Raw genomic sequence first — 8972 nt, 5'->3', positions numbered from 1 at the left:
GGCACGTATCGCTGTTATATTCTAGAGAAAAGGAGCGTTATGTATGGGTCTGTTACACCAGCAGCGACATGTGAGCATGTTTGAACTAGAAATAATTTGACGAAGTGTTCAGTGCTGGCTGAGAATCGAACCCCAAACATATTGTTGTTGACTGCACGCAAAGAAACGACACTTCCCGAATTTTCCTCCACCAGCAGCTCGGAATAACATCCTTGATCTTTTAGTGATCTCGCAAATGGTTCTGCGTCTCACTGGGAGTCAAAAACGTCAGATATCGTTAGTGTTGACAACGAATGAAAATGCATTGAAAATAAAAATTATTATCCTCCAGCAGATAGGTGTTCTCATGCTAGAGCTTGATAATACATAGTAAAAAGTCTAGTGCTGGGCCAGGATTCCAACCCATCCATGCGCAATATGTAGAGATGTTGAGGAATCTGCAGTTTTGAACAAACAACAAGTTGTAGTCGAGCTGTATTGTCACGAAGGGATCAGATTCCGCGTTAAGGGAGGCCTCGGTTGCATTCCCAGTTCAGGACCAATTTTATCGACATACAGAAGCTCAAATAAAAGACGGAAAAAGTGTCCTGTGACCATACACAGGGTATGTTCGTCACTAGAAATAAATAACTAGTATAAGAAAGGTTACTGGTGATAGAGTTTCTACGTGTCGCCACTGCTTACTTTATTGTGGTTCCACCTAACGTCTACTTGGTAGAAAAGGAATATCATGTTTAATGTGATTTTCAGACCACAATGCAATTATACCTTCTCCACTTGGCGTAGCCAGAAGAGAATAGAATCTGCCTCTACCTGTCAAAAAAATCCGGCCATATGCATTATCTCACAGCACTGTGGAATGCCGAAGTTCTGGAGGAACTGTAGTTCACTTTCAGAGGTGCTGTAGCTACGTCACAGCTAGTAGCATAGCGGTGAGCGTCGCTCACTGTTGATAAGACGTTGCGTGTTCTATTCCATCGCTACTACATTTTCTAAAAACGCAATCCTGCTGTCTGCGGAAGTTATCAATTTAATGGAACTTTGAACATAATTCTCTTCATTTCTCAACCCAAAATAGTCGCATGTGGAAGAAAGGCTAACTTCTGTTTCATTTTGTTCTTTTCAGGTTTAATAGATGGCCAGGCAGCAGATGCGTCTCGAAGCTTTTGTATTATGTATGGGGAGAGTGCATCGTGCCAAAATAGTCAGAAAAGTATTTTCTACATTAGCTGTCGTCTGGTAGTGGCATTTTATTCTTCTTCAAACGTTGTTTGGCAGCTTTAACTCAGAACAAGTTTTCAACATGCATGTAATCAATAAACTGCATGTGCATTGTCAGACTGTTATAAATAACATCAGAGATTTCGCATATATCGTTGATGATTAATTTCTCTCTCATGTTTAGTATTGTTTTAACAACACTAAAAGAAACGAAAACTGTGCACTGTATTGTAAGAAATGAAATAAAACTATCCACGATAACCTTACGACGAAAGTAGGTCTGTTTTAACCAAACTGAGTATCTGTACACAAGTGTGCCTCTATCTGCACGAATTAGTAAAACACTACTCACTTAGATTTCGATTGGGTCTGTGTTTAAATGATATGCTCTCTCATACTCAACAGGTATGCAAATGTGGCGTTTCATAAATAAAGTTTCGTATTCCTAGAAACCCAAAATTTGCTTGTCAGCAGCGGAAAGAGGCGTTACCTGTTGTGCAGCAATGTAAGTTTTTCACCATTGGGCTTTGAGCTGAAAGTATTTTCTTACGATTTGCTTATCGATGTTTGATCTGACTGCTTGCAGCTCTTACACAGAAGGGATAAGAACGTTACATTCGGCGAGGCTTGAACCTCGAACCATAACAGACACGTTTCCACACGTCAGCACGTCAACACAGAGCTAGCGGTTAAATATGGTTTTCGCCTTTCTCTTACGAGGCCAATAGTGGCTAGAACTTGTAAACCGCTATTTACAGGACGAGATTAGTTGCGATTGCCACGGTCAATGACTTTGCTGGGCTGAAAACCGTAAATTGACAATCTTCTGTTACACCTCAAGCGATAACAACTCAGGTTATTCAATGTAAGTGACACGAGAAATAAAGTGAACTTTGAGGCTTAATTCCGCGCACACCAGGAAGTAACTCGTCGATCACAGAGTTGCCAAACATACCTTGCGTTGTTGCCAAATCTCAGTTACATTACCAGCAGGAAGAAGACGAACCGATGAGATCCTACAACGGGCTGGGAAGAGACCATAGCTGACGCCTCAAAGACGCGGCTGCTACGGCCTGGAATGCGTAATGCGTCTGATTCGCATTTCTGTAACTAGGTTTAGGGACTGGAGCTTATTTACTAATAATACTCAGAACTGACTGCTACTAAGCATCATAAATCAGTAACTCTCATAGTTGTTTTTGTATATTTCTTTGGTAACTGTACTCAAAACTAAGAAACTCATTCACGGACGTTTTCGTGCCTCGCCGACAGTCGAGCACAACAAACAAATAAAAATAAAAAGAGAATGTGGGAGTTGGTGTGTGTGTGTGTGAGAGAGAGAGAGGGAGAGAGGGAGAGGGAGAGAGAGAGAGAGAGAGAGAAGAGAGCGAGAGAGAGAGAGAGAGAGAGAGAGAGAGAGAGAGAGAAGAGAGCGAGAGAGAGAGAGAGAGAGAGAGGGTAAAAATTTGTTGTAAAGAAGTTGAATAATGGTATGTAAAGAAATCTTTCATTAAAATGACTCGTTCCACATCATTACGAAATGTCGTATTCATGATCTATGGAACAAGTATTACTCTAATCTAATCTAATCACATCATATTGCTGACTATCCATGAAGAATCATGAAGTACCGAAATTTTCGCATATATCAGTAACCAAATCTAAACTTGAAAATAAAAGACGACAGTTTTTGTAGTAAACTGGGACTCCTTTTAAGACCCTTTCATCCCTGTTAACTATCCATGAAAGATGTCTGATATACCTCAATTCAGAAGTAACGAAGTGTGTATGAACTTAAAGATGAAGCGCATGATGTGAAGTTCTGCGACGGAGATACGAACCCAAGACGTAATCGGATTGTTAACTAAGTAAAATCAAATGTTAGGTATCGGTTTTTCTCGCCAGCTGCTAGGTGTTTAATCTAAAATAAGGACACAAATTCTTGTGCCTGAGCGACAATCGAACCGCACTCCTATCGTTGTTCACGAATATTGCTTAAGTATCAATTGCGTACTCATCAACAGTAAGATGTGTGTGAGTGTTTGTCCAGAAATTGTTGGCAACATGAACAAACATTAAAAATGCACGTTAAATTTCACTAGCAGGCTGGTCTGCACGTGATAGGGCTTGAAATGAAATTATGAATATTTTTGTACTTGATCAATATTCGGACCCACATATTTACCTTTGGAGGGGACCTAGAAAAGACTGAAGTCTTGGGAAAAGGAATGAAATGATTGAACTATACTGTTCCGAGAGATTCAGATCCTCGAAAGAGGAGATACGAATTCGAATCACAGTCCAGCACCAATTTTTTCAACGTCTCTAGTTCAATCAAGTACCAGTAAAATAAGAGCCCTGTTCCTTAAGACAGCTATCAGTTCATCAAATAAAATAAAATTGTATAATGTAAGTAAGTTTACTGGTGGCAGTATTTCTGTTTACCCTGACCTCCACCTATGTCATTTTCCAACGTAAACCGGCTCTGCCCAGTTTGGAATGAGGGAACGTGATGTTTGATGCGGAATCTGGATTATTTTTCAAATGGCTCTGAGCACTATGAGACTCAGCTGCTGAGGTCATTAGTCCCCTAGAACATAGAACTAGTTAAACCTAACTAACCTAAGGACATTACAAACATCCATGCCCGAGGCAGGATTCGAACCTGCGACCGTAGCGGTCTTGCGGTTCCAGACTGCAGCGCCTTTAACCGCACGGCCACGTCGGCCGGGATTCTGGATTATAACAGCTTCCTCTTGAGGTTACCAGAGGTAAAGTAATACTGTTTTTGTGCTTCATAAAAGTAAATGCCTGAACCACGCATTGCACTTGTGATAGTTCGTTCCACCAGACCATTGTGGCCACATTTCCCAGCCCCAGGAGTGTGCTGTAATGGATGATGTGCTTAGCTTACTAAACTAGTCACGGTGGAAAAAAAACGCGAGTCTATTAAATGGTTAAGTAGAAGCAAGTTTCTGACGTGGAGATTATGCTATTCTCATGTCAGCAGGATGTAAAGACTCTTCTAGGCGTCATAGCCTCGATTTGAAGCTATTTTGAAATTTTCACTAATTCAGGAAATTTCTTAGTTCGAGAAAATCAACTACGAAGTCTGAAGTTACTGGATAATTCGATTATCACCGTCATTATTACTATCATTTTCTTCATACCGCTGCTGGAACACCTGTGCTTGAAGATCATTTAAGTCCTTTTGGTCATTATAGAAGTAGTTGCCCAAGAACAAGTACTTTCCCTGTCTACGGAATCCTTTTCATAATATCAAACATCAGCAATTACTCGTAATTTACATTAAAATTAAAGTAATTGATGAAAACGTTACTTGATAACGCGCTGCCTTTCTTCATTTACTTGCGCCTAGAATTGGCTTTCGAATACTGCCAAACCAAAAGCAAAGGGATCTTACTGCCTTCCAATATACGTCGCTGTCGGTTCTTCCATATGATTTGGTCGACGTAACCTGTTTCAAGTTGTGTATGACACAGAATGTTTTAGGAAATCAATTGTTTTCCTTTGCAATAAACAGAAAGATTTTCATTCTAAGCTATCCATGTCCAAAATTTTCGCAATATTAGTTCAAATTTAATATTCGCTTCCATAATGTAAGGAAAGTATTTCACAGTTGCAAAACCCCCATCCGACTCACTGTCCTTACACTTAGTCGCTAGCCATAAATTCTAGCTCAAAGTGACGGCAGTTTAAGTAACCTAATGTAGCGAAGACTGTTTGCCAGTGCTCTTCTCACCGGAAAATATACAATTCACTCATTGGGCTCCATAAGTACACTGTAACAGTAATTTCTGTGTGTATGCAATGCATACGGATTGTAGAATTTAGTGGTGCTCTCTCTTCCACTTCTGTGTACAATATGCCTGGCCTAAAGGGACCCTTTATCATTACAGGCCCTGGGCGGTGCAACATCATATTGACAACAGTAATGTACTTATACTGACAAACTCATTGTTCGTTTTACCCGATATTGTAATCATTTAAATGAAACAACATGACCTTCGAGTGGGAGACGTTTCGTCCCCCTTTTCCTTCTGTGAAATATGTCAGTAAGCTTTTTGCCTTCGAACCAGCGAAATGCGGCAGAGTACGGCTGGTAAACGATTTACAAACCACGATTTAGTGCCGTTAACACGATTTCTTTAAACATTGGCGTAGCTGAATGAATTTAGTTTCTTCTTAAATCGTCTTATGCAGCAACGTTCACAGATATCTCAAATAGGAAAAGCTCTTTATCCAGGTACGAAGGTTGTAAATAAAACTTCCCACAGTTTGTGTCAGGTTGATCTTTTCGTCTGATAGCACTGCGTAAGTATTTTGTGTAAGAGGTATTAAAGTAGTGTTCTTGTAGCTGTGGGAATCATTGGTAGAAAACGAGTTTCACATCAATGGGTACATTACTGATAAATATTCAAAATGATTATCAACCTAAGTCTGAGTTCATCAACAAACTGAGGCGTATTTGTATTATTGAGGCTAGACTAGGTATCCTTGTCTTCCTTGAGTGGGCATTGGAAGGCGTTTACACACACGTATACGAGGGTAATCCCAAAGGTAAGGTCTCCTAAGCGACACGCAAGTGTCAACGCAGGCACAAACGAGAGATCCTTAATTTTAATTGCAAAAAGAAACCACAGTGTTGGCTGCATGGTCTCAAGGTGATGGTAGCAAGACTATGGATACGAAGGTCTCAGGTTCGATCCCTCACCAGTCCCACGATTTTTATGTGCCGTTTTACACATATTTCCCCTGTGTCAGTGTTTGTTGATGTGATAAATGCCGAGCTGCACTGTAGTCCGAAAGCCACGTAAAACTGTAGGTTCCCCAATTAACTGGCTAGGTAAGTCAACTCAAAGGTCGGATGAAAGCAACAGCATATCACCTCCAACAAGACCGTGCCTATTAAAGCACTGTGGCGTTCAAACCACTCTTGCGACTGACGACTGATTTACTTTCTATGGGTTCCTAAACTAATGATCTTTGGGTTATTAACATTTTTGTGTTTTCATGCTGTAGCGTTGATACCAGTAAACGTAGGTAACCGGCCGAGCACTGTCACCGTTCGAGTTGTCAAGGTGGAAGACGACGATGCTGTCGACCCCAGTTGCAATTTTGGTCATGGCTATGTTTCAGTCGAATACCTCTATGGGCCTTTCTGCGTATTTCAAGATATACTTTTATACACTTGGTACACTTCCAAATTGATATCTGATAGAGCTGTATTTAGCAACATGAATCAGATATGTTTCCCGTGCAATATATCGGACAACACGTCAGTGCAGCGAGATTTCGTTTATGTGTTGTGCATGGTGCAAGAAATATTTGTGTCTTGCTTGCTTCTGTGATAGGTTGCACCCCACCGAATGCGAGCAAGCTCACGAATAGACTGTCAATAACTGGAATTACGCAATAATACACTTAAAACTTGTATTTTTGCAATATGTATCCCGATGAAAATAACTGTAAATAGATTATATGCCTACTTGCTTATTGTCGCGCTTCTCGATGCTTTCCTCAAAAAATAAAAATAAAAGTAAAGATACAGAGAGACAGAGACAGAAAACAGAAATGTATTTCAAATATCAGCTCAGTGACGCCATGTTCGTCTCGTGATATAAAGCAAGGATAGTTGATAGGTAATATCTCGTTGTACTAGCTATATGTATGGATACGGGGTTCTTTGTTTTCTCTCTGCAAACAACTACGAGGGCAGTTCAATAAGTAATGCAACACATTTTTTTTTCTGAAACAGGGGTTGTTTTATTCAGCATTGAAATACACCAGGTTATTCCCCAATCTTTTAGCTACACAACACTATTTTTCAACGTAATCTCCATTCAATGCTACGGCCTTACGCCACCTTGAAATGAGGGCCTGTATGCCTGCACGGTACCATTCCACTGGTCGATGTCGGAGCCAACGTCGTACTGCATCAATAACTTCATCATCCGCGTAGTGCGTCCCACGGATTGCGTCCTTCATTGGGCCAAACATATGGAAATCCGACGGTGCGAGATCGGGGCTGTAGGGTGCATGAGGAAGAACAGTCGACTGAAGTTTTGTGAGCTCCTCTCGGGTGGGAAGACTTGTGTGAGGTCTTGCGTTGTCATGAAGAAGAAGAAGTTCGTTCTGATTTTTGTGCCTACGAACACGCTGAAGTCGTTTCTTCAATTTCTGAAGAGTAGCACAATGCACTTCAGAGTTGATCGTTTGACCATGGGGAAGGACATCGAACAGAATAATCCCTTCAGCGTCCCAGAAGACTGTAACCATGACTTTACCGGCTGAGGGTATGGCTTTAAACTTTTTCTTGGTAGGGGAGTGGGTGTGGCGCCACTCCATTGATTGCCGTTTTGTTTCAGGTTCGAAGTGATGAACCCATGTTTCATCGCCTGTAACAATCTTTGACAAGAAATTGTCACCCTCAGCCACATGACGAGCAAGCAATTCCGCACAGATGGTTCTCCTTTGCTCTTTATGGTGTTCGGTTAGACAACGAGGGACCCAGCGGGAACAAACCTTTGAATATCCCAACTGGTGAACAATTGTGACAGCACTACCAACAGAGATGTCAAGTTGAGCACTGAGTTGTTTGATGGTGATCCGTCGATCCGCCATTGTCACAGCTGTGCACGGCCGGCCCGCACGCGGGAGATCAGACAGTCTTGCTTGACCTTGCGGCTATGATGACACACGCTTTGCCCAACGACTCACCGTGCTTTTGTCCACTGCCAGATCACCGTAGACATTCTGCAAGAGCCTATGAATATCAGAGATGCCCTGGTTTTCCGCCAAAAGAAACTCGATCACTGCCCGTTGTTTGCAACGCACATCCGTTGCAGACGCCATTTTAACAGCTCCGTACAGCGCTGCCACCTGTCGGAAGTCAATGAAACTATACGAGACGAAGCGGGAATGTTTGAAAATATGCCACAAGAAATTTCCGGTTTTTTCAACCAAAATTGGCCGAGAAAAAAAATGTGTTGCATTACTTAATGAACTGCCCTCGTAGAACAGGATTCAGTAACGAAGTGGTAAGAACACTTACTCAGTGCGCCAATTAAACACTCAGCCATTCTTGGTTATTTTGTTAATCGTCTGTAATGCAGTAAACATCCTTGATTATTGATTTGTAATTACTACCATTGTTATTGTTATTCGTCACCCCACAACAGATTTCCTATCACTCATTGCCGCCGATCCACGTAACGAATGGATCAGGATGAATGGAATGTGGGATGTTTCATCACGGAGAATATACAAATTAACCTCGGCGTCTTTTGTCAGGGTAATATGAAAATCTCAATAAGAAAATACGACAATAACACCCAACTATTTCTGTCCACTTAACACCATGACGACAGACAAATTACCGTCTTACTGTATTTTGATTATAATTCGATAGCCTTTTTGCGACCTCATTTTAATACCTCGTGGGAGTGGGCATAATATTTTGCTTTTTGAACACCGAACAATAACACACAAAGATAGTAGATGGAAGGATACAAAGAAAAAATCAGACTCATGGGTGTGGATCCAGTTCATTATAAGAAGACTAAACAAGAGGGAAACATTACGAAAGCAATGAATACGCTCGTTAGTATACATTATTTATAAAGATCTGAAGATGAAAAAGTGCAGATCTGCACAGTGCCCGCATCTGCACTTTAGTTTCTGTCTTAATGGGCATAATTTTTAGTTTCTTCTCTTCTGAATTATCAAAT

The sequence above is a fragment of the Schistocerca nitens genome, chromosome 5, assembly GCF_023898315.1.
Source record: "Schistocerca nitens isolate TAMUIC-IGC-003100 chromosome 5, iqSchNite1.1, whole genome shotgun sequence".
Taxonomy (NCBI): domain Eukaryota; kingdom Metazoa; phylum Arthropoda; class Insecta; order Orthoptera; family Acrididae; genus Schistocerca; species Schistocerca nitens.
Note: the sequence above shows the minus strand (reverse complement) of the source record.